This window comes from Eptesicus fuscus, chromosome 18, assembly GCF_027574615.1.
Source record: "Eptesicus fuscus isolate TK198812 chromosome 18, DD_ASM_mEF_20220401, whole genome shotgun sequence".
In the NCBI taxonomy this organism is placed as follows: Eukaryota; Metazoa; Chordata; class Mammalia; order Chiroptera; family Vespertilionidae; genus Eptesicus; species Eptesicus fuscus.
The window spans coordinates 9,100,652-9,126,691 of record NC_072490.1 but is presented as its reverse complement, the minus strand read 5'-3'; positions in this window follow the sequence as shown (position 1 = coordinate 9,126,691).

Below are 26,040 nucleotides of genomic sequence, written 5' to 3'. Positions count from 1 at the left end.
AATACAGAGGTAAAGTGCAGTATTATGTGGGGCTCATGGGACCTTGTCACTCTACCCAAGGGAACAGGCCTGTCTACAATGGTAGTAACTAAATCACCATAGCAACACCGCCCAGTCATTTTAATTTTGGTCGTGGCTATGAAGGGGCCAGATGGTTGCTATTTTAGTTGATAGTAAACTCCTGGGTTTTTGTTTTCAACTCAGTTCAGGTGCTGGGTCTTGATTCCATTTCAAGGCTGTAATGTATCTGGATTCAAGCCAGGAATGAGTCCTGTCAAATGTGAGCATCCTATATAATAAAGAGCTAATATGCAAATGGTTGTCATGCCCTGCGCCCTCACGCCAGGGCCAGGGGACCTGAAGCCTGGCCAGGGGACCTGAGGCTGTGTCTCTCCCCCCACCCCTCCCCCGCCCCAGTGCCAGGGCCGACGGACCTGATGCCATTCCCCCTGCCCTGGCGGGCTTGACGGGGGACCTGAGGCTGTGCCCCCACCCAGCGGGGCTTGATGGGGGTAGGGCTGGCCAGGTCTGGGTCTCGTGCGATTTTGAGGCACGCATGGGTGGGTGGGGACTTGACTCTGGTTCCCACGGCGCGCCCCAGACTCTGACAGGAGGGAGATTTTCATATACATTTTACTAATTTTCTTTCATCTCTGACACTTCTATTATAAAGAAAGGGCAAATAGCAATATTAAAATATTTCCTCTAATTAATTCCCTTTTACTGTTCACGAATTTCGTGCCAGGCCACTAGCTGCTAAATAAAAGGTAGTGCTTCTTTGGGCACCTGGTCTGGTTTGTTAGCTCTGGCTTAAAGTCACTTCCTACTGGCCACTCTGCCTGGATTATCAGTGCAGCCTGCCAGAGCACCCAAACCAAAATGATACAGTGCCTAGTTTTAAGTCCTGTCTGACAGCTCCATCTACACATCAGAACCTCACTGGCTGTTCCCCTTTCCCTTCCATGGTAGGCCACTGCTGCTCTAAAGACAATTTTCAATGAGAGAACACCATTGACTTTAAACCTGGGGATGTCCTTGTGCTTCTTCCTTAGTACTGGGTTGGCTTATGAAGCTGGTTTATTTCTCCACACTATCTCTCCTCTTTCAGAGGTAGTCATTTCCTTCTGTCCACTCTCCAGCTGTGGCTCCACCTACCTCTCTTGTCTTCACTTGGCACAGGTTCAGAACACCCTGAAAGACTCCTTCGTGAACCCAAAGACTATGTTGGTTCAGGAGCCCAGCTCGTTCTGCCCTTCCATGTTGATTAAATTATATTTGTTTTTTGGCAGAAAGCATTTGACTACACTCTTGGCATTGGTCCCCAAGAGCCAGTTGGCACACTTAAAGCTAGAACTTGGAGTGGCACCTCCATGGGGAGCTGCAATCTACCTCCATCACCTTTTAATTATAACCTTATGAATTATGCATATATGAAGATGGCAAGCTCTATGTGTGAGATGTATGATTTTTCTCCATCTAATTTTCTGTAACATAGAATGGCTAATGACCCCCACCCTTCCTTTTACTACTAGATTGATTTTGGGGGTATTTGTTTCTAGATGTCTGAAGGATATTCTGAATAGCAGGAGTAATAAGACTATCTGAAGCAGTTTGTGGAAGGGAACTCTTTGTTTAGCACCTACTTTCTGCCAGGACTGTGCTAGACTAGACACGTTTTCTTTACAACCTGGTCTGAAGTGTCTTCTCAATTAAGGCTCAGAGAGGTTTAAATCACCCAGAGTCACATTCTTTTCATGGAAGCCCTTTATTTTTTTAAGTAATATATTTATATATTTGTCTTTATTTAGTATTGCATTTCTAAAACCAATTATGGGGGAATGTTGAGTTATTATCATAGCATTAAAATAGAAACCAAAATTTCCATTTATGTCCTTTCTTTTTACTCAAGAGGTATACTGTTAGGGTTGCTGGTCTTAAAGTTGAGTTTACTGGAGATCTGTCCCCCTAAGAGCTGGACTTAAAATCCTTGGCTATGCTCAGCCGGCGTGTCTCAGTGGTTGAGCATCGACCTATGAACCAGGAGTCACAGTTCGATTCCTGGTCAGGGCACATGCCTGGATTGTGGCCCAATCCCTAGTGAGGGGCATGCAGGAGGCAACTGATCAATGATTCTCTCATCATTGATGTTTCTATCTCCCTTCTCTCTGAAATCAATAAAAATATATTAAAAAATAAAATAAAATCGTTGGCTATGGCTATATTGGTCATGAAGTTTTAGATTCTATGTTCCATTAAGGTCAAGATTGTAAATCGAGTGAACTTTGAGGCTGGTTACCTGGTCAAAACTAGAATTATCCATGTAGGGAGTGGGAGCTACTAGGAATTATAGCAAACTGTTGAGTTACTGATCCAATTCATTATGTACTAGTTGGCCCCTTTATTCAAGCATGTCCTGAGCATATACAGGGTAGGGCAAAAGTAGGTTTACTTTTAAGTACGTGAAACAGTTTATTCTTGTATTACTATTTATTAATTATTGTATTATTGTCTATATGAACAACTGTAAACCTGCTTTTGCCCAACCCTATATTTTGTGGCAGAGCCTGAAACTATGAAATTCAGAGTATTTTGCCCCTAAGACTCTCGTAGCCTGATGGGAGATGGATTTGTAACCAAGCACATCCCAGAAGTAGGTGTGTATTTACTTCTCTTACTTTGTTCTTTCTCTCACTAGTACCCACACCATTTCTTTGGCACCCAGTAAAACTCCAAGATGAAGTCATTTGCTGTGTGGAAATGCTCACATACTTTCTGTTACTGCCTCCTGTAGGAAACCCACACTGAGGTCTGGTAGCTGATGCCAGAGAGGAGGAAGTCTCCTTCCTTTTTCCTGTCCAGTGGGCAGGCTGTTGAGTCACAACTTGCCAGCAATCCAGTCACCTCATCCACTGTTTGTGACTTCCTTAAATCTCATCACATGTCTTAGAAAATGAGACTAAATTTTTGGAGAATCCAGAAGGTACTTGGGAATCTATCAGTAACTGGAATTTTATGTCAACAATATCAGATTGTTCCTATGCACTTGGAATTTTTGGATTTTTCTCAATGTTCTTAAGTCAAAATACCAAACACTCCTTCAGCAAATGGAGTGTATAGGTATTTATTTTCTGCACTCTGCTGACCACCTATCCACTAAGTTCTCCAATATGAGGAGCTAATCTAAGGAGACAGATTAGAATAAGCATCCTTGTATGTCGTCTCCTGTCTCTATTCTTTGTTCTATAACCCATGGAGACCAACCCTGGGGGGCCATGGTGGATGGCCAAGTTCTCATTTTTCTAGATTAAAAAAATATTTTTACTACATTTAGGAAATGATGATGTTTGTTTTCTTTTCTAAATTATAGCTGAGGCCTTTTATTCAAGGTTTTGTTTAGTCATCTGGAGCCAAATTTAGTGCATCTAGGGGTTAAGCATGTAGCAAATATGGGAAGGAGGCTTTCCTTAAGAATAGTAGGTGATTCATGTCAAATCCAGATGAACAACTCTAGAGAAGTAAGAAGCAAGAATGAACTCTGGGAACTTACAAAACAATTGAGAACCCCTGGGGGAGGCGGCCCCAGCTTTCAAATGTGAGGTGGCTGAGGATGGTTATAAGAAGATGTGTTTTTGATTCTGTTCATGCTTTTCCTCTACATTGCCTGGGCACAATCACTGCCTGCTTCTTCCCCTGTTGGAACTGGGAGTAGCAACCCAGCCCCCATTGAAGGCAGATAACATCAGGGCAGCAAACGGACAAAAATCCCTGCTGGTATGAGGAGTAGAGGAAGTAAGGGAAGGGCTGACCAGCCTCCTGTCAGCCTTGTGTATGCTCTTCCGCATCTAAACCCAGGGGTGGTGCTCTGTAGTCCTGTATCTGCTCTTCCACATCTAAACCCACGGGTGGTGCTCTGTAGCTCTTTCCTAAGACCATGTCTTTCTTTTTTTTTTTTTTTTTTTTTTTTTTTTCAATTTTAAAGTGCTTTGCTTAGAGCACTTTGTTTATTATTGCAATGTTTACATTTTTCATTTTATGAAAGGCTTTTTTACTTCATTCTATTAAATATTAGTGTTTAGAGAGGTGGGTATTATCTCTATATACAATATGTATCATTTAATATGTTATACTGTTGTTATATATACTTGCAATATCAGACCTTGCAGTCAATACACAATGCAATAGACTCTTCCCAGACCTGTATTTTCCAGTGAACAATAAAAAGATTGTTTGGCACTACGCATTTTCCATGTGTCCTCTTTTTTGGAATAATGTATCCTTTGGTATCTGTTATTACAGCTTTTGTCCTTTATAAAACTTGGCTGTACGTTCTGTTGTTTATGACTGTCAGCTCTGCGACGTTTTTTGAAAGATAAGCCTCTGTTATCTGGTTTAACATCATAAGGCCTATTTCATTTCTGTGTGTTCAGAAGCAGTTTGGTGCATAGAAGTTCCTGGAGATGTGGAGGAGATCCTCCAAGATCCTAGAGCCCCACCTTGAAAATATAATTGTAAAAGAGTGAATTTATAAAATACCATGTAATTGTGGCTGAAGATGGGAGTTGATTGACAAGGAGAGTGCAGTTTAGTTTCTACCCGGTGGCCCCGAGCGGCCTACAGAGTCCCTTTTCCCCCTTCCGCTTGGTGAGGAGACAGTACAGCTAAGAGGTCGAGCGTGGCCGTTGCCATCAGAAAGGCTGCACAGATGTTTGTGGCTGAAACGGAGGACCGTGCGGTGCCTGTTCACTCTGGTTTGAAATGAGGCTCCACGTTTATGTTGACCGTGTTATTAGATGAAATATCCCCAGGGACCAAGGGCTCTTTGCTCCTAACTTGTAAGCCAGCGGGGAGGGGGCATGTGCATTCCTCAGGTAACAGACCAGATTTGTGTACAATTTTGTCGGCCTTTCCACACTGAAATTGTGGCTCTAGTTTAATTGTTATTTCTGGTATTTAGTTGGGACAGGGATTTCCCTGTGACCAGCCTCAACACAGGAGAAACCTCCAATGGAAAGAAGTGTATATTTTACCTTCACCTCGTTGAAAATGCTAAATAGAAGGAACAACTCAACTGGCTTATGGTCTCAGTCTCAGTAAAAGAATTGGGGGGTTGATACACTCTAAGGCAAGCATGTCAAACTCAAAGGCTAACACGGGCCAAATAAACGAGGCATGCAGCCTACTGGTAAGGTGACCATAATAGACTATGAGCCCTGAGCAGGTCCTGGCTTCAAGGCTCAGTAACTTGCAGGTGGTACTTGTTGCTTAAGTGTGGATGACTGGAAACCCTGCTTCTTCTACCAGAAGTAAAACCATATGTTTTCAGTGCTTGAGCACAATCAGAGATGGAGTTTATAGTTTTACCCAGGGCTTACCATGCACAGACAAAGGATGGCAAAGAAAATAACAGGTGGTAGAGATCTTTGTCCTTGTGGAACATTTAATCTGACTGCCCAGATTAAAACACATAAGTATTACTTTAAGGCAACTACAAAAGGCGCTACAAATTTTGAAATAATATAGAAGAGCTCCAATACATAAGATGGTACTTAAAATTTAGGCGTGGATGAAGGGCACCTGGGTGATGGATGTAGATCAAGAGGAAAGGTGGGACTGAGGACAACCCTGGGCTGCTCCAATTGAGAGGGTGGAAAGGGGAGGTGGACTTGTCTCTGAGGAAAGAAGGAAAACCAGGAAAGTGTGGTGGCCTGAGAGCCAGGGGAAAGCATGTGAAATGATGCTAAATAATGAATAAGGTGAGGAGTAAGAATTGGTGGTTGCGTATGAAGATATGGATTTGCTGGGTGACCTTGATAAAAGCAATTTCAATGTGGGGACGAATAGCTAAATGGAGTGGATTATAGAGATTTGGAGATAAGGAAGTAGGCACAGTATATAGAGTACAGATAACCATATAATTATAGTAGAGGTATGATAGCCTGCGGAGGATGTGGGGGCAAGAAAGGGTATTTTTCTCTTCCTTCCTTCCTTCCTTCCTTCCTTCCTTCCTTCCTTCCTTCCTTCCTTCCTTCCTTCCTTCCTTCCTTCCTTCCTTCCTTCTTTCCTGCCTTCCTGCCTTCCTGCCTTCCTCTCCCTCCCTCTCTCCCTCCCTCCTTCCTCCTCTCTTTCTTTTTTTTTTTTCCCCTTGGCCTTTTTTTTTTTTTTTTTAATTTCTTTATTGATTAAGGTGTCACATATTTGTCCTCATCCCCCCATTCCCATCCCACCCCTCTCCCCATGCATGCCCCAATCCCCTGTTGAACTTAACCGTTGGATAGGCTTATATGCATGCATACAGGTCCTTTGGTTGAACTCTCCCCCTCCCCCCCACCCTCCCCCTACCCTCTTCTATCCTCCCTCTGAGGCCCGATAGTCCGATCGATGCCTCCTTGCTTCTGGTTCTGTTCTTGTTCCTCAGTCTATGTTGTTCATCAATTCCTCTAGATGAACGAGATCATATGTCACTAGATATATACTAATAAGAACTGAATGTGAGACGAGCAATAATATTTATGCTGACAGGCAAATGAATCAATCTGTAGCGAGCTTCCCCCTGGACCAACAGTTCTTTTGAGACCCAATTTCGATGTCCAGTAGTTCCTTATGTGTACATGTCAGCACTGACCCCTCAGCTCTGGATGGTGGACAAATGGTGGTAACGGAGGTCCGACTCCCTCTGGTTTGGTCTCGGCCGAACCCAGGGGCACGGCGTCACCCAGACTAAGGGGCACGTGGCCTCACCCATACCCAAGGGGCACGTGGTTTCACCCGGGCCTGGGACCCAGCCTCACCCGGATGGATCCAGGGGCGCACGGCAAGACCATGTCTTTCTAAGAGTTTAAAGGTGGGAATTGTCTGGTGAGGTCAGAGGTGGTTCTGTGGTGCTTGGCATTCCTTCCCTGCTCCTCCTTTAGGCTCACAAGGACCAGAGGAGAACCTGACTCTCAGCCCTCCCCAGGACTCATTATAAGCAGGGTAGCAGACACCCTCAAGGAAGTAGCCCACAGTCTCCACGACTAGACACTTGAAGACCACAAACTGAATAACACAAACCCTTTGAAACAGAACTATTGGAACAGATGGTCAAGGACTTGCAATAGGATGATCCGTGAACAGTGTTAGAGAGCAAGTGAGTCAAGAGCAAGACATCAAAAGAACCAAGTAGAAACATGAGAAAAGTGCAGATAAAGAACACGTCTATAGATGAGCATTAGTAGATATAGCCAAAGAATGAACTAATGAGAGAGCAGATGAAAAGAACAAAGTATAAAGAGATCATAAAAGAAAACATCAGATATGAAAGATGGCTCTGATGCCTGGGATACAAAAGGGAAAGGCGGGGACTGTGGCTGATTAAAGACATGACTACAATTAGTGTGGCATGATGCTCACAGAGGCATTGTTTGGCTTGTATGTAGTTTAGGAAAATTGAGACCAAAAATTTAAAATGGAACTTTAGCAACTCTTGGGGGGAAAAGAAAATCCAAAGACCTCCACTAAAACCAACTTTCTTCTTCCTGCTGCCCTTCCCTGCAGGCCCGGTCGCCCCCAACTTCCCTCCTCTGCTGGCCTGGTCACCCCTAACTGCCCTCCCCTGGAGGCTTGATTGCCCCCAACTGCCCTCCCTTGCTACAGTCCATTGGGTATGTGACGTATTTGACCTAGGAAGACATCCCTCTCACAATCCAGGACTGCTGGCTCCCAACTGCTCGCCTGCCTGCCTTCCTGATTGCCCCTAACTGCTTCTGCCTGCCAGCCTGATCACCCCCTAACCACTCCCCTGCCAGCCTGATTGCCCCTAACTGCTCTCCCCTGCAGGCCTGGTCAACCCTAACTGCCCTCCCCTGCAGGCCTGGGTCCTCCCCAACTGCCCTTCCCTGCAGGCCCGGTCGCCCCCAACTTCCCTCCTCTGCTGGCCTGGTCACCCCTAACTGCCCTCCCCTGGAGGTTTGATTGCCCCCAACTGCCCTCCCTTGCAGGCCTGGTCTCTCCCAACTGCCCTCCCCTGCTGTGGCAGCCATCTTGTGTGTTGGAATGATGGTCAATTTGCATATTACTCTTTTATTAGATAGGATATTTAATGACATCCCTAAAATCACAGTGAGCCATGTACAGCTTTTCAGTTTGGAGAAGGTATGCTGAGATCTGGCAGCTGCTATGGTCCAGGAGTGAATGATGATGGGGTGGGGAAAGCCCTGTGGCTTCCAATGGGTGACAGCTCTGGTCACCTTTATTTAGTCATTTCTTTAATAGAAAGTATGGCTTTTATGAAGATACTAGAGGCCTGATGCATGAAATTTGTGAAAGGGGCTTGGCCCTCGCAGCCCCGGCTGCCGCCACCCTCGATCGCAGAGCTGCTCCCCATCGACCATTGATTGCCCTGCAGAGGGTGGCGGCAGCTGGGGCTGCGAGGGCCGAGGCAGCCGGGGCCTCGGCCTAAGCCATCAGTTGGACATCCTTAGTGCTGCTCGGGAGGTGGGAGAGGCTCCCACCACCACCACTGCGCTTGCCAACTGTGAGCCCGGCTTTTGGCTGAGTGGCGCTCTTCCTGTGGGAGTGCACTAACCACCAGGGGGCAGCTCCTGCATCGAACGTCTGCCCCCTGGTGGTCAGTGCACATCATAGCGACTGGTTGTTCAGCCGTTCGGTCGATTTGCATATTAGTCTTTTATTATATACTAGTAGGATGGGTAGCCAGGCCTGCAGAGAATTGCTCACCTTATTATTTAAAATCCAAAATTACTTGACAGATGGCTGGGGTCTTAATGTCAGTGTGCTTCATAGGCCTTTTATCCTGGGCTTCTAGCTGTCATACTGCCCAAGGGCAGCTCGCAGGCATCGTTTCCTGGTCTGGAAGAAGGAGAGAGTAAAGCTTGACAAAATACCTAAATGGCTACAGCAGCTTAAAGGCTACCTGTCAGCTTTCCCCCAGTGAGTGAGTGGCAAGCCCATTTACCCCAGGGCAGAGAACACACAGGGGCAGGTCCTGTATTAAAAAGGGGCAGAGGGAAAGTCCCCCTTCACCTGTTTCCATACAACACTGTAGTCTTTAAATGAGGCAGTTTTAACTTTAGGGTTCATGGGAATAAGCTTTGGGGGTCAGTGAACCATTCAAAACCATCAAATATAAGATTGTGTGTGCATTTTTTTCTGGTGAACCCATGTTTTATCTCCCAGAGGTGTTTGTGCAACCAAAAATGGTTAAAGTCATAATTCTGTTTGGAGGTCACAGAAAGAATCATGATCCCAAGAATAGGGGAAAGAATGGGAGCCTTTTCTTCATGGACTTCTTGCCCTTGCTCAGTGGAAGCACTGCCTCTGCCCACCGCTTTGCCGCCTACGTTTGTGGGTGGTTGTCGTGGGCAGCTGACAAGCCTGGATGGCTGGGTTTAGCATAATGAGTGGTGAGTTGAGTTTTTAAGTGTAGGGATGTCATTGGCTATATAACTGGTTGTTGGCAAAGATATTTGAGTGCTTCCCCTGCACAGGCATGGTCACAAGCATGTGTGAGACATTTTTATCCTCACAACAAACTTAGGGATAGTTACTATTATCCTCACCTGAGATAATGGAAGGCAGCATGATCATTCAAATGAGGGCTGTCTGCTCTGCTGTTATTAAATTCCAACAAAGTGGCCCCTCTTCAGAGAGGGCCAAGAATGCAAAGAAAACCGGTTCCCAGGTGCATAAATTCCCCCTCCAGTGAGTTTAAAGAAAAAAAAAAAATTGAACTTTTTGGGTTCTTCCTGATTGCCACTAGATGGTGGTGTGCCAAAGGCTATTTTATACCAGGATGCTTGCTGCCAAGGAATGCACATAAGTTTGCCCTGGAGTGTAAAAATGTACCTAATAAGTTTGAAAGAAGAGTTCCAGGAGTGAGCTGGGGACCTCTCCTAACCTCCTGCTCCCAACCCTAGCTCCTTACCTTAGAACAATTCAAAGTGAATGTTTTACACTTTGGTTAAATGTGTTATGTGTGTAATACATGCTGCCTGCCTTTGTCCCCTGGCATAATTCTGGGTTTTTATCTGCAGGACATCTTCACTGGGTGTGACAGGTGTGATGACTACATCCGCAGCAAGTTGAGACAGTTCTACAGTGACGGTAAGTCACTTTATCTTGACATCTTTACAAAGTTCTTATGGTACACAGATTCCAATGCATTGAAGACTCAAGATATACAATAGTGCTGAGCCTGCGAGCGTGTGTTGAAACCTTTTATTGCTGAAATTGAAATTAGACAAGAATATTATGACTCTTCACCTTTTCCTCTATCATATACTTCGTCCTCTTAAAAGAAATCCTGCTTGGGTATTCCCTGCTGTTATCAGTAACTTTCAGAACCTCCTCAACTGTAGGCAAACAATCAAAGTGTATTTTATATCACTAGGAGCTGGCTCTTCCCAAACTACATACATGTGAGTACTGTAGTGAGACCAAAGCAGTCTCATTCAATTATGAGTTTTTCTTTAAGTAGTAGTACAATTTTAGTGGCTGTTGCTATTTCCATGGGGCCTTAAATGTATTTTTATTGTACTCGGTCTAGTAGTTAGATGCTGAGATGAGTCTCTAGTTGAAAGAGTCTAAACTAAAGTCATATATAATTCACATACTAAAAGGCTAAACTGGAACCATGTCTCTTCTACGCTACATAGGAATTTAAAACAATTGGGCTATTAAGTGGTTAGATCTTCTTCCTTCACATATTTGCCTGATAAAAATGTCCTACAGTCTTGAGCTGTTTGTTTCTAGAAGAGAACTGGAGGCCAAGTACGAATCATTGCATGTGATCTGAGTTCAGTTCCTTTACATATCTCTAGCAGAGTTTTGGGGTAAATGGAAGACAGTCTCAATGCTAATGTTCTTTTTTTTTTGAGGCTCCCATTAATAGCACTTGGGTTATCAGATTACTATTTCCTGCAAACTTTCCTTTGAAACACGTAGAAAAGCACTATTGTGCCTTATGCTATTTTTGCATCTACTACAATAAATATCAAAGTGCTTTCTTTAAGAATACTTGAACTTATTTCTGCAAAGCAAATTGGACTTCCCATTAAACAGTCCTTAACACTGTCTGTGTATGCTGATCACACAGGCTCCTAATAGCATCTACCTTCAGTCTCCCCACCTTCCAGCATGTTGTCTCTTTGTGTTGTCGCCTGGCAGTTGCTAGGAGTATCATTTCATAGCCAAGTGTTTTCTCCCTTTGTCCCTAAAACCCACTCCCATTCCACCCCAGTCTTTCTAATGCACTTAATACACATGTCCTTATATATGTATGATTCCTTCAATGTACAGTGGAATGTATTCTAACTGACATAGGTGTTCCACGTATGGATCTCAGTCTTTCTCTACTCAGTGCTTGTTTAAGACGTACGCACAGCTATGTGGATATGTCTTATTGTCAGCATCTAATTGCAGCATGGTGCTCTAGAGTGTTCCCCCACCATACTTGTTTTATCTGATCCATTTGTGATGGTTGCTAAGTCAATTATGGTAATACTAGAGGTCTGGTGCATGAAATTCGTTCATGGGTGTGGTCTCTAGGCCTGGCCGGCAATGGAAGTGTGAGCATCTGGCATGGAAGGGCAGGTCCCAGCTGACCTCTGGGTCCTGGGCAGCACCTCAGCCCCCGTACACCCCCTCAGCCTGAGTCATCGATCCCCGGGCAGCAGCCCTGCCCCCCATCACTGCCGCTGGTCGCCATCTGCGGGGCCATCAGCAGGGCGATCAAGCCCCACCCGGCTCACTCAGTTCCTGGGAGCCAGGCGGTGGCCTCACCCCCCACCGCTGCCACTGATTGCCTCATACCCGCCTTGGCCTGGCACCACCCGCTCACCTGCTCCGCCATCCCATCACGGTTCTGCTTTCCTAGGGGCCCATTGGGGCTGGCAGCACCTCTACTGCCACCTGCTGCCAGTGCTGCGTCGCCGACACCTGCCATGTTCCGTGCCGCTCCCTGGTGGTCAACGCACGTCATAGCGAGCAGTCGAACTCCCGGTCAAGGGGACAATTTGCATATTAGGCTTTTATTATATAGGATTAGCTAATGGATAAAACATGATAATTTATTATTAGGAGTATCAAAACAGTTATTTCTGACAGCAGAGTTCTCTCTTTTAAAGCAGAGACCCAGGCATCTATTTTGTAGCTTTGTCATCTTGAAGGTTTTCAAGGCTGCCAAGATTTCTAGTAATGATAAAAACGGGGAGAGAGGACTGAGCATTGCATCTGGGAGGATTATCAGGACTATTCCTAGAAGGGTGCAGACCACCTCTAGTCACATTCCATTGACCACAGGTTGGTCACAGGCCACAATTATTGCTAGGGAGGTTGCAAATAATATTGCTTTTTAAATTTCAGTTTTTATATTGTTTATAGATACACAATTAATTTTTCCAATGTTGACCTTGTGTTCTGTGACCAATGTTCATAATGTTTCTTACTTGTTCTACTAATTGATATATAGATTTTTTTAAACTTTTCTACATAAATACTCATGTTATCTGTGAAGTTTGACCTCTTCCTATCTGATCATTAAGGCTTTTCTTTTTGCAGTGGCTATAATTTTTAGTAAAATGTTGAATAGGAATGGTGAGTGTGGATATCTTTGCTTTATCACTGATTATAGGAGGAAAGCATTCAGCATTTCATCCTTGAGTGTGATGTTAGCTATATTTTTGTATTTTGTTGATGCCTTTTATCAGATTGCGAAAATTCCCTTCTATTCCTAGTATGTTGAGTTTTTTTAAAAAAAATTATGAATTGGTATAGAATTTTGGTAAATGTCTTTTCTGGATGTATTGAACTAATCATGTGATTGCCCCCTTTATTATATTAACTAGTGGCCCGATGCACGAAATTCGTGCACATTCAAAGGAATTAATTAGAGGAAATATTTTAATATTGCTATTTGCCCTTTCTCTATAATAGAAGTGTCAGAAATGAAAGAAAATTAGTAAAATGTATATGAAAATCTCCATCCTGTCAGAGTCTGGGGTGTGCCGTGGGACCTAGAGTCAAGTCCCCACCCACCACCAGCACACGCTTCGAAAACACAGGAGACCCAGACCCGGCCAGCCCCACCCCCATTGGGTGAGACCCAGACCCAGCCGGTCCCACCCCTGTCAAGCCCCTCCGAGCAGGGGGCACAGCCTCAGGTCCCCCAGCCCAGCACCAGGGCAGGGGGTGCAGCCTGAGGTCCCTGTCTAGCCCCGTGCGGCGGGGGGCATGGCCTGAGGTTCCTTGCCCTGGCCAGGCACCATGCAGCCTTAGGTCCCTGCTGTTCAGTCGTGACATTACAGCGTGCTGGCTACTTTGCATATTCCTCTATTATATAGATAGATATGGGAAATTTTATTGATTATTTTTAAAATCTTAAACCAACTTTGCATTCTGGGCATAGACCTCATTTGTTCACAACATATTGATTTATTAATATTTTGTTAAGGATTTTTTCATGAAAGAAATTGGTCTGCAGTATTCTTTTCTTGCATTTTCTTTCTCTAGTGTTGGTATTAGGGAAATGCTGGCCATAAAATAAGTTGGGAAGTGTTTCCTGCCCTTTTTTCTGAAAGAGTTTGTGTAAGACTGGTGTTTTTTCCTTGAATGATTGCTAGAACATGCTAATGAAACCATCTGGGCCTGGAGTCTTGTTTGTGAGAAGGACTTTGATATTATATACTTTACAAAGTCTTCCTTCCAATATTTTTAGTACCCATCTGCACCATACATAATTATCACGATATTATTGACTATATTCCCTATGCTATATTTTATATCCTCATGACTATTTTGTAACTACAAATTTGTACTTCTTAATCCCTTCATCTTTTCATCTACTCCCCTCTGGCAATCAATTCTCTCGCTGTGACTGAGTCTATTTCAATTTTGTTTGTTTGTTTATTTTGTTCTTTAGATTCCACATATAAGTGAAGTCATGTGGTATTTGTCTTTCTCTGGCTGACTTCTCTCTTTTTTTTTTTTTTTAAATATTTTTATTGATTTTAGAGAGGAAGAGAGAGGGAGAGATAGAAGCATCATGATGAGAATCGATTGGCTGCCTCCTGCACACTTCCTACTGGGAATTGAGCCTACAACCTGGGCATGTGCCCTGACCAGGAATCAAACCGTGACCTCCCAGTTCATAGGTCAATGCTAACACTGTCCAGGCTGACTGACTTATTTCACTTAGCATAATACCCTCTAAGTCCATTAATGCTGTCACACATGGTAAGATTGCCTCCATTTTTTTCTGATGCGAACCCAACCATAGTTCTTAATTTTGCTCCCCTATGTGTAAGTTTCCTTTTGTCTGTCTACTTTCAAGACTTTCTCTTTATTTTTGGTTTTCAGCAGTTGACTATGATATGCCTAGGTGTAGTTTGTTTGTATTTATCCTGCTTAGGACTCACTAAACTTCTTCAATATCTAAATTGACATTTCTCACCAAATTTGGAAATTGGAACCATTATTTCTTCATATATTTTACATCCTGTCTATCTTTCCTCTTTCCCTCCAGATATACCTATGTTAGACCTTTTGATATTTAATCATAGGTCGTCTTTTTTCCTCTGTCATCTCAAATATGCGGTTAAGCCCACCTCATAAAATTCTGAACTCTTGGGATAGCCAAATCCTCCTAAAATACTGCTTTTACTATGTAGGTCTTATAAGAATCTACAGCATGCATTTTATTACATATAAATCACACCTCAAGAGAAAGTACTACAGTGGCTTCCTATCGCCTACTAAATGTAGACCAAATGCCTTATCTTGGCACTCAGAGATTTTAAAAATAATTATGTATATTATATATGCAAAAAATGGCTGTCTAGATAACTGGTTTCACCTAGGGATGGGAATTAGGGGGTTGTGAAACAGGCATGGGAAGGAAATGTTTCAACATTTACTTTAGAAATTAGAATGTATTTATTCCAAAAACTACAATACCTTGCCATAAACAATTCTGTCCTCATTCTGATCAGTCACTTCTGCCATTCCTGGGCAGCACATTGGTTCCTTTAGTCTGATCTTTGCCCTCCTCCTGCCCACCCCATGCTCTTTTTCCTTAACACACACCCAAGGGATTAACCTGTTTCAAGACCCTTCACCTCTCAGCCAGCCCCTTCAGACCATGGCTCTTCTGTTTATGCCAGAGCACCTCCTCCAGGCAGGTGCCTATCCATGAGACAGTTGTCAGGGCTCAAACTGAAGGAGCAACATACCAAATGTGTACGGTAAGCTGCTGGAAATGGAGGGGACCAAACAGGGGGAAAGGGTACATTAGATAGATGCATCATTCTGTTTGGGGAGCCATTTGAGTCTTTTTGTGGGAAGTAACTTTTCTTCTTTTGTCTATCTTTTGGAGGTGTTGAAGTCAGGATTTTGTTTGCAAGTATTGACTCTGGATAACTTAAACAGAAAAGAAAGTAATTTGCAAGGAAATATAAAAAAGACAGATTTGGAGGCTGCACAGTCAGGAAAAATGCCCAAAATAATGTTATAGAACTGGTCCCCAGAAAGACACACAAGTGCCATTGTGCACAATCACTTTTCCAGACCCTGAATGGTGCAGCCACTTAAACCACTACCACGCCACCATCATCAGAGTAGAGTTCCATGCTGGCAACTCCCATGGTGCTTAGGGGGACCCTAGCAGAGCTATAGAGCCCCTGTAATTAGCTATCATTCTACCAAAACAGAACAGGCAGCAGCCGGGGCAGCAAAGTCAAGGGGACCCATTTGGCTACATTCAAAGATACCATTAGGTATCCAGCTAGGTTTGGTGAGTCTCCAGATGCCATGCCCCTCATTTAATCAAAAGTTCACTTTCACCCATTCTGTACATTGGGACTCTTGTAACTTCGTCTTTAGAGTAAGTTTAGAAACCACTGCCTGTCAAAAAAAGCATCTTTAGATGTCAGGAGGCCTTGGAAGGAATATATATAGGAGGCTCCCCAAAACATCTTTCCATGTGTGTGGTCTGACCAGGGAGACCCCTTTGGACACATCCCCTGACATGTTCCTACTGAGAGTAATAAGATGGTCTTGGCCTCTACTGATAGCTTGCTAACCCAGCCACCTCCCGCTCTCTGAAGTGGACATGGTAATGTTAAAGAACCAGTTTGCAGACCTCACACCAGGGAACTGAAGGAAATGGACTGTCTGTTGCCTCACAACCCTATACTTGCTCTGCTGACATGAAACCTTTCTACTTGTCTTCAAGCACAGGACAGAAATGAAAGTTTCTCAGATTTTTTGCAATGATTCTAATTCTGAGTGGAGCAGGTTTTGACAAGGCCGATGTGTTCAATCACAGATTGGATTCCAAGGGAACAGATGGAGTTAGGGATGCAAATGGTTTCAGGAATTCCCCTTCCTTGAGGGACTAGAGCCGTGCTCAGCTCTGCTGAGAATGACCTTCTCCAACAGCTGTGTCCCATTCTGTCCTCTGGTCCCTGAGCAGCTCTGCCTGTGTCCTGGGTGCCATTAAGCTTCTCATGAACTACTCATATTGGCCCTTACACCCCTCCCCACAGGTGCTCAGAACCTTTCAAGGGGCAGCTGTCTCCATGACACCACTAGTCCTTGCCCTGGTTGCTTTCTCTACACTCCTCCTTTATCTGCCCAGACCTCCTCCTCTTCCTACAGGTAGAAAACAAACCATGGCCTCTGTTGACAGCAGAGGTCACACCAGGGAACTGAAGGAAATGGACTGTCTGTTGCCTCACGACTGCTGACATGTAGCTCCTACACGTCAGTGGATGCAAAGAGAGACTGAAGGCAGCACAGAGACTCTGCTATGGCCATCAGTCCAACTCAGCCCACCCAAGCACCCAGGATAAAGGCCACTGGCCATTCATTTTGACCTTTCCTTAACACTTGACAGAGGCCGCTCATTCAGTTGCCCTTCCTCAGATACCACAAGCTCACATTCAGTACTTGTCTGCTTTCCAGGTTCCAGACAAGAGAGTTTAAAATCAAACCCAGTCCTCTGTGAATGGATGCCTTGTCTCAAGGTTAAAATGAAGGCTTATTGAGTGAAGGTGATGTCAAGGCACCTTCTTGAGAGAAAGCCTGTGCTAATTTAGAGAAGCCCTTTATGTCTCAGGATCCAAAGTGAATCTGTTCAAGATCATAAACTCTTCTAGTGGAATAGTGAGCTGTGGTGGAGCTACCTACAATCCATGCTTCAGGGAAGTCACTGGTGCTGTTCCGGGAGCACCCTCCTGTGGGATGTCTCCCAAGACAGAAGGGTGCCTATGAGTAAAAACAGGCACCGAAAGTCTCTGCAGAGAGGGGTGCATTCCAGCCCCGCTTCTCCAGCTTCTCTTCTGGGTTCTAGGGTCTCCAGTGGCTTCATAGACCATGGAGAACATATATCAGGCACATTGGGAGATGAAGAAGTATTGAGTTAACCCTTTAGTGCTCTGGTTATAACCACTTCTGGCTTGTTATTGGCCTCAGTGTGGAGCTAAGTGATTAATGGCTACTTGGAAGATCAGCAAGAGCCATAATACTCATTTCCCAAATGATAAGGGGGCAGATGCGAAGTCTCTAGGCAATAAAAAACAGCAAATGTTCCCCCTTCTGTGTAAAAAATGTGTGGGAGAAAAGAGAAGTGACTTGCAAAGATTTGCTGCTCTTAAAAATTAGTCTTTACCTTAAATCACCCAATGCAAGTTCCTGTGCTGCCCAGCCCGTGGGGCTTTGGCTTGAAGCTGCCAGAGAGAGAGAGAGAGAGAGAGAGCGCGCGAGCGCGCGAGCGCGCGCGCGCGCGAGAGAGAGAGAGAGAGAGAGAGAGAGAGAGAGAGAGAGAGAGAGAGAGAGGGGAGGGGGAGAGAGTGAGAGGAGGGGGAGAGAGTGAGAGGAGGGGGAGAGAGTGAGAGGGCAAGATTGAGAGATTGAGAGGGAGGGAGTGAGAAGGAGAGGAAAGGAGAGATTGAGGGGGAGAGAGGGAGACAGTGAGAGGGGGAGAGATGGAAAGGGAGTGAGAGAGAGAGGGAGGGAGAGATTGAGAGATTAAGAGGGAGCACCAGTCTCAAATTCCCATGGAATAAACTTGGCCAGGGCTGAGCAGCAGCTGCCCACTTCAGGTGGGTCCTGCTCGCCATTGTCTGTACCTGCCCACTTCACTCTTCCTCATCACCTGGTAGACCTGTGTATGTGGCTCCTGCTCTGGTTTCCTGTGTGGTTACCTCACCTCTCTCATAGGCTAATGGTTCTGGCTGCTCTTCTAATCCATTTAATGATTGCTTAGCACAGTGGGCTGAACTGGATGCACCAGAAGAAAGTTAAAAAGCCATGTCATCTACCTATTAAAAGTTAGGAAGGGCCTTGCTAAATAATTGGCCAGGTCAATTTATTTTACCCAGAATCCAAGGACTGAGTAAGCAAAGTCTTCTGTGTGGTTGACAGACTCTTAATTTAGAATTGGCTTATAACTAATAATCCCAAGCTGCAATTTCCCTTCTTAGTTTGTCTTGATATATGGTAGTCTTCCCTTATCCATGGGGATATGTTCCAAGACCTCCAGTGGATGCCTGAAACTGAGGGTAGTATGAAACCCTATATATACTATGTTTTTCCCCTATATATACATATCTATCATAATATTTAAATTATAAATTTGGCAAAGTAAGAAATTAACAACAATAACAAATAATAAAGTAGAACAATTATAACAATACTAGAGGCCCAGTACACGGATTTGTGCAATGGTGGGGTCCCTCGGCCTGGCATGTGCCCTCTTGCAATCCAGGACCCCTCGGGGGGATGTCAGACTGCTGGTTTTGGCCTGATCCCCACAGGCCAGGCCTCTAGTATGCATATAAGATCTTTGGTTAATCTCTTCCCACCCTCCCCCTCTTCTTCTGAGATTCATCAGTCTGTTCCTTGTTTCCATGCCTGTGCATTGAGCGTCTGCTCCCTGGTGGTCAGTGCACATCATAGCTACTGGTCGAACAGTCAAACAGTCGAATGGTCGTTTAGGCTTTTATACATAGACTAGAGGCCCGATGCACGAAATTCTTGCAAGAGTAGGCCCTCACAGCCCTGGCTGCCTCTCAGGCCTGCCCCCACCTGTTGGTCATTCTAGAAGGTCGTTCTGGAAGGTTGTTCTGCCATCTGGTCTAATTGGCATATTAGCTCTTTATTATATAGGATTATATAGGATAGATACTTAATAAAAGTTATGTGAATGGTTTTGGGGCCATTATTAAGTAAAATAAGCATTAATTGAACACAAATATTGCAATACTGTGGTAGTCGATCTGATAATCGTGGTGGCTGTTAAGTGACTAAGGGGAGGACACACTGCAGCATGGACACACGGGACAAATGGCTGATCCATGTTGAGGGCAGGATGGAGCAGGATGGTATGAGATTTTATCACATTACTTACAATGGTATGCACTTTAGAACCTATGAGTTGTTTATTTCTGGAGCTTTTCACTTAATATTTTTGGACCATGGTTGAATGAAGGTAATTGAAACCATGGAAAGTGAAAAAGTGAATAAGGGGGGATTATTGTATGCACTTTTATAATTCATTTGCAATAGGGGCTAAAGAGATCCTTATTAAATGGAAATGCGTATTCTTTCTATGAATTTAGTTTACTCTCCAATATAGGTCTCATTTAAGGAAGAAAGTGCAAAGGCCCTGGGGCAAGAGTGTGTGTATGGGGGACAAAGTGGAGAAAGGCCATAGGAGATGGGGCCAGAGACCTCATAGGAAGCCCAGGTGTGACTGCAGATGACAGGAAGTTGTCAGACTCTGGGGTTGCCAAGGGATTGGCACTTGCATTGGCTCAATCTAAATGAGCTGAACAGGACTCTGGAAGCTCACCTTTGAGGACACTCCCAGGAGAAGATGTAAACACACCTTTAATTTTCTGTGTTTTCCTGTCACCCTCTTGCAGAGCTTATGACCTGAGACCACAGGAAGTTCAGCAACTTGCCCAAGGTCATAGTTAGCAGTGCTCAGCTCTGGGCCTTCCCATCCAAAACACAGAACTTCTGTACTCTCTTGGGACGCCAGTGGCCCCGTAGGCTGCCCAGCCTTGTTAGAGGAATGTGGAGCCTCTGGGAGTCAAGGGGCTGTTTCCCTGTTCCTTGCTGGTTAGTCAAAGCAAGCTGGCAATTGCACAATAACCAATTTTCTTGATTCACAATCCCCGCTCTTTCCCTGCCTTCTTCTGGTTTCTGCTGCTATACCCCTTTGTCTAGAATGACTCCAGTACAGAGCTGTTTTGACTTTGGAGGCAGTTTTGCAAAATTAAGAGCCTGCTTTGATATAGCTTCAAGGAACACCCCACAAACCACAGCAGTTGCTTCATTCAATCCTGCAATACAACAAATGCTCCTAATAGGGCCACGAATGCCTAGCGTTGCACAGCCACCCAGCAAGTGGCCATTTAATCTCAATTGCCCCCCACAGCGTGGGCCAATTAAAGAGGAAGCCAGCAGGGCAAGGATCACTTGGTGAATCTTTTGAGGGAAGGAGACCCCAGGGCTGCCTTGCCAAAGGCTCTCTGCCTCCATTCACACACTGTGTGGGAATGAACACCATGGGCTGCAATAGGGATGGAGGGCTGCCCCAGAAATGGGAGCCAAGATGCAGTCCAGATGGCAGAGAGTGTGGCAGCGACACAGAATAATATCCCCAGGCCGTGAAACTTCCAAAATGAGATTTACAGTTCTGGCCCTCCCTCGTTCGAGAGGAAACACCTGCTCCAGCAACTCCAGAACAGCCTCTGATTATCAGCTTCTGTGCCGGGATCAGAGTTTTTGCAGCTAACTAGTGCCTGGTGTGAAATAAAAGCTATTTTGAGGTGGGAGGAGTTCTCAACCATTTCCTCTTTGCATTTTGCGTCTTGATTAATTTCTCTTTCATCCTTTATTCTTAAGTCTCCTTTCTCACACAATTCTTCCTTCTTTAGCTTCCTTTCTACCCTATTCTCTTCTCTAAATATTTACAGCCTGTGAATTGGAGAACAACCCAGAGATTACCAAGGGTTCCCATTCCTGTCTGGCCATCAGTCACCTGAGGCCCCAAAATAGTTGTGCCTGGGCCACTTTCCAGACTAAGTCAGAATCTCTAGGGGTAGGGCCCTGACATAGAAATGTAAATTCCCCAGCTGATTCTTTTTTTCATTTTTATTTTGTTTTTTAAATTAAATGTATTGGAGTGACATTTGTTAATAGGATCAGATAGGTTTCAAGTGTACATTTTTATGATACAAAGTCTGTATATTGCACTGTGTGCCCACCATCCAAAGTCAAATCATCTTCTGCCAGCTAATTCTAATGTGCAGCCAAGGTTGAGAATGGCTGGCTTCAGAAATAAGGTAGATTTGACTGTCCTGATCCACTGAGGTTGGTTTAATGCCCACACATGAGTTTCTAGAAGCAGGATTTAGTCCCAAAGATGAGCTATAAGGAATCAGATTATTTTTTTTTATAGTTCTATTATCCAAATGATACATGTTCATTGAAGAAGATTTAGGAAATGGAGACAAAAGACTTTATTATCTAGCCTCTCATAAGCACCATTAATATTTTTGTGTTTGTTTCTTTTACTCTTATTTTTTATGTACATATACACAGTGTTTTTTAAAATAAAAGTGGGATAACACTATATAACTCTTTTCTCAATACCATGAACCGCTTACCATGTAAGCAAATACGAGATAGAACACAATTTCAATTGATGACATGGTTTTTTTTTTTTTAAAATATATTTTATTGTTTTTTTTACAGAGAGGAAAGGATGAGGATAGAGAGTTAGAAACATTGATGAAAGAGAAACATCAATCAGCTGCCTACTGCACACCCCCCACAGGGGATGTGCCCGCAACCAAGGTACATGCCCTTGACTGGAATCGAACCTGGGACCTTTCAGTCCACAGGCCGACGCTCTATCTACTGAGCCAAACCAGTTAGGGCTGATGACATGGTTTTATTTAATCAGTCTATTAATGGGTTTTGGGCTACTATTTTATTCTCATGATAAACACCATGATGCTCACTATTGTAGGTAGATCTTTGCCCACAGCTGTAGTATTGGTATGATATTTTCTCTATGCTCATTCACTGTGTCATCTTGTCTAGTCCCATGCCTTTAGTTAGGCCAAATAGTAACCCTTCAACATTTACGTGCACTTCAAGTCACTCTTATTCATAAAGAGCTCTTATGATGCCCCTCTGGTTGCCCAAACTTAATTTCCTATCTACCTACCTCTTGTATATTTGTTTTTCCTTCAAGCCGAGAATCTAGACATTACCTTCAATTTGTTCTTTACCTCTAGCATGGAGCCTCTTCCCACCAATCCATATACCAGACGATTTGTTCGAGCTCCATATTGTCTTGAATCTACTTACATCTTTCCATCTTCCTATTATCTTCCAATCAAACTGTCTTCATCTCTCATTTGAACTAAACTTTTCACTCTTGACCTTCTATCTTTTATCCACATTGCAGCCAGTATAGTCTGCTTCAGGCATAAATCACATTATAAAGTATTTCCTATTTCAAAGAGTTGCACAGCTCCGTATCTTCAAGAATAAAATTCAGAACTTACCATGATCCACAAGCCTGCAAATATGGGTCCTGCTCACCCTGCTAGTCTCTTCATTCTAATTCTCCTCCTGTTGACTAGGCTCCAGACACACTTGTAACCTTTCTGTTCTTAGACATACTAATGCCTTTCCCACCTAGGGACTTTTCCCACCTTGGGATCAGCCTCCATCTGGTGCAAGGGAATTATGCAAACATGTAGCTTATGCTTCTTGTTCCATGAGTAATAAGGTCCCTTGATCCAAGAGTCTTGTATCTTCCACCATGAAACTGTAGCAGGTTAATTTGTTAGCTTGCAAATAGGGTAAAATCTCAGACCTTTTGCAATTCTTGGCATTCTCCATTCCAGTGTGCTTGGGAAGAAACCCTACCTCAGGGGAGATCAAATGTGCTTGTCTACTTACTAGATACACTGCTACTGAGCATGCCTGGCAAGCATATACTGTATTTTCCCCTCCTCATCATATATACTTTAAACAGAACATTAAACAGCAATGCCTCATGAAAAGGCACTAAGGAATTTCAACTTTAAGAAAATAAGTAGAAGAAGCAGGAATGATAATCGCTCCACTCTTCTAATTGTTGTCTTTGACCTATGGATAAAACAGAAAGCTCCAAAGACTAACTATTGGCTATAATGGCTTTTCACCAAACCAGACACAATGGAAACTGTTTGGGAAGTCCAACAGGCTGAAATTAGCTAATGCTTGCTTTCCTATATGAATACTGGAGAGAAGTCAGGCACAGTTTGTTTTCTTAGGGAAAGAATGCAGCATGCATTCACAGTCTTCCTTCCCACGGGGGTACCTGAAGTTTCCAGTACCTGCTCACAACTGGATCAGAGAAGATTTGGATTTGATTGCCCTTAAAAGTCAGTTGTTTTTTAAACTGATATTATTTATGATGGGCTCCTTTTCAGTAGTAGCAGTCAGGGAATTCCAGTAGCACATATGACCAGCTAAAGATAGTCAGTTCACCTGGCTGAAATGCAGGGCCCAATTAGTTTAATTCTTGGGAATCACTTGGGCCAAGACCATGGAGACAAGAGGCAGTTGCTCAGGAAACTATTTCAAATTCTTAGAATTTGTGCTTTGTTCTAAAGGCAGCAAGTGCTGCACAGTGACTTCATCTAATGAGCCAGGACCGACTCTAAAGGCTGTCCAGCTGCCTGCTGGTATAGGTCGCTCATCCTTTGCTTTTCTCTTCCTCCTTCTCCTCCTCCTCCTCCTTTCTGGGAATGAATGAAAGGGAAAGTTAGGGCAAGTCATCTTGCTGTCTGTCCTATGGGTGGGCAGTATGGCTGCATCTAGGGATTCAGATTCATTATCTGATTTGAGACAGGTATTGAATGGACAAAGGGGGAAATTGGAGCACACAGAGAATGATGCTGGGGAAGGATAATGTCATATTTTCCCATATTTAAGCAAGACACTCTTAGATGTTTGTGGTGCCAAAGCATGGCAGACACTGGAACAAACCCCTAGATTTGGACCAAAGCCAGAATACATGATATATTTTAGAATTCTACTTGGTTGATTTAGGAAAATGACATCACTTGGTACATAGGCCCCGATGACCAAATCGAAGAACAGCAGGCTGGATTGAGTGGTTGCTTTATTTTGTTTGTATATTTGGGTTATATTTGTGATATTGGTTCTTTTTTAGCTTTGGGATATATCCTGTCTTTGAACTGGGTTGAACATGTTGTCTTATTGTGCCTGGCAACGGACGTGTTACATGGTTGTGAGCCAGGATGGCATCGTGTTGAGGGTATACCAGTAAGAGGAGCTGCATCTTGCTACTCATATAGTATCTCAGAATCTGCTTTGCCTTTTGACAGTGCCAGATACTGTGAATAAAAACTATACAACAGCATTTATGGAGTCAGAATGGTGTTCAAGAGAATGAATATATGTGTGATACGGTGTCCACACCTATTGAATCCCTTGGAGTCAGATTGGTGGTGCTGTACAGTGAAACCTGGTAGCCTGGGTTTGTGAAAAATTGTTTCCTGGTAGCTGGAATATGGCCAAGCCCCAAACCAGATTGGACTCAGAGTTTAGAGTAGCCTCTAGTGACCACCTGGGTTAAGGAAATAAGTGGTGTATGAGAAAAAGGGTGTTTTTGCTTGGAAAGTTGGGAAAAATGATACCATAATATTAACTAATGTATGTCTTACACATTACTTTGACCTCTGCCATAGTTACAGAGTATAATAAAAAAGATTCTTAGCTTCACATAAAGAGCTCAGTGAAAACCAAACCAATGTAGAAGATGATCTTGGGAAGTTGACTTAAGACCCCTCAATTGATGTAATTCTCATAGGAATTTGCTAGAGGACACTATGGAGTTGAATGCTTCTATCAACACCTATAAAAAGGGAAAACCATGGAGGGAGGAGGGAGAAATGTAGCAATTGGTAAAGGAATATATATCAGAAAACTTGTGATTGGGACAGAGTCTTGTTAATTTGTTTTGTAGAGAGACTTCCAAAGCCTCATTGAGGAATACAGGTTTTGGTGATTGTCTATATCTTAATATATATATTTTTTGTGCAACAAACATTGTAGAAGTTGCTGTACTAAGAAAATGCCTCAGATATGCATCAAAAAGGTTTTAATGGATCAGGAGGTGAACTGAAAGGAAGGGGGTACAGCTGGTTTTGTGGTCCTTCCTCTAGCCTCAGGGATATCTGAGGATTTGACTTCTGTTCTTTTCTTTTTGCAACATTAATAATGGTTGTCATGATATGCTATTGAATAAGTAGAACCTGGGTGGGGATTATGTATAGGTGCTTCGTCTATACATGTACATTGTCAAAATTGGTTATTGAGTAATTGACATTGATGAGATGCAGCTGCCCTGAAGAGTAAGGAGGTATTCATATGCCTGAGGGGCTACTTGGCCAGATGGCATAAAGCCGAAGGGGCTCAGAGCTGATGGCTTCTGAGCTGAGGTTATCTGCACTCAGTCTTGTCTCTTGTGTGCACACATGTCCCATGTTCACCTTGCCTGGGAGTCACAGGACCTCTACTGTGCCATTGCTTTGCATGCCAGGTTATTGCATGTCCTCTCTCTCTCTTTTTTTAAAAATATATTTTATTGATTTTTTACAGAGAGGAAGAGAGAGGGATAGAGAGTTAGAAACATCAATGAGAGAGAAACATCGATCAGCTGCCTCTTGCACACCCCCTACTGGGGATGTGCCCGCAACCAAGGTACATGCCCTTGACCGGAATCGAACCTGGGATCCTTTTTTTTTTTTTTTTTTTTTTTTTTTTTTTATAGTCAACTGGTTGAATTTGTCAGAATTGTTTTATTTATTTTTTATTGGTTGATTTTATTTTATTTTTTTTTTTCCAATTTTTTTTATTAAGGTATTATATGTGTACATATTTTACCATTGCCACCCCCCATCCCACTCCCATATATGCCCTCACCCCCCAGAGTTTTGCATCCATTGG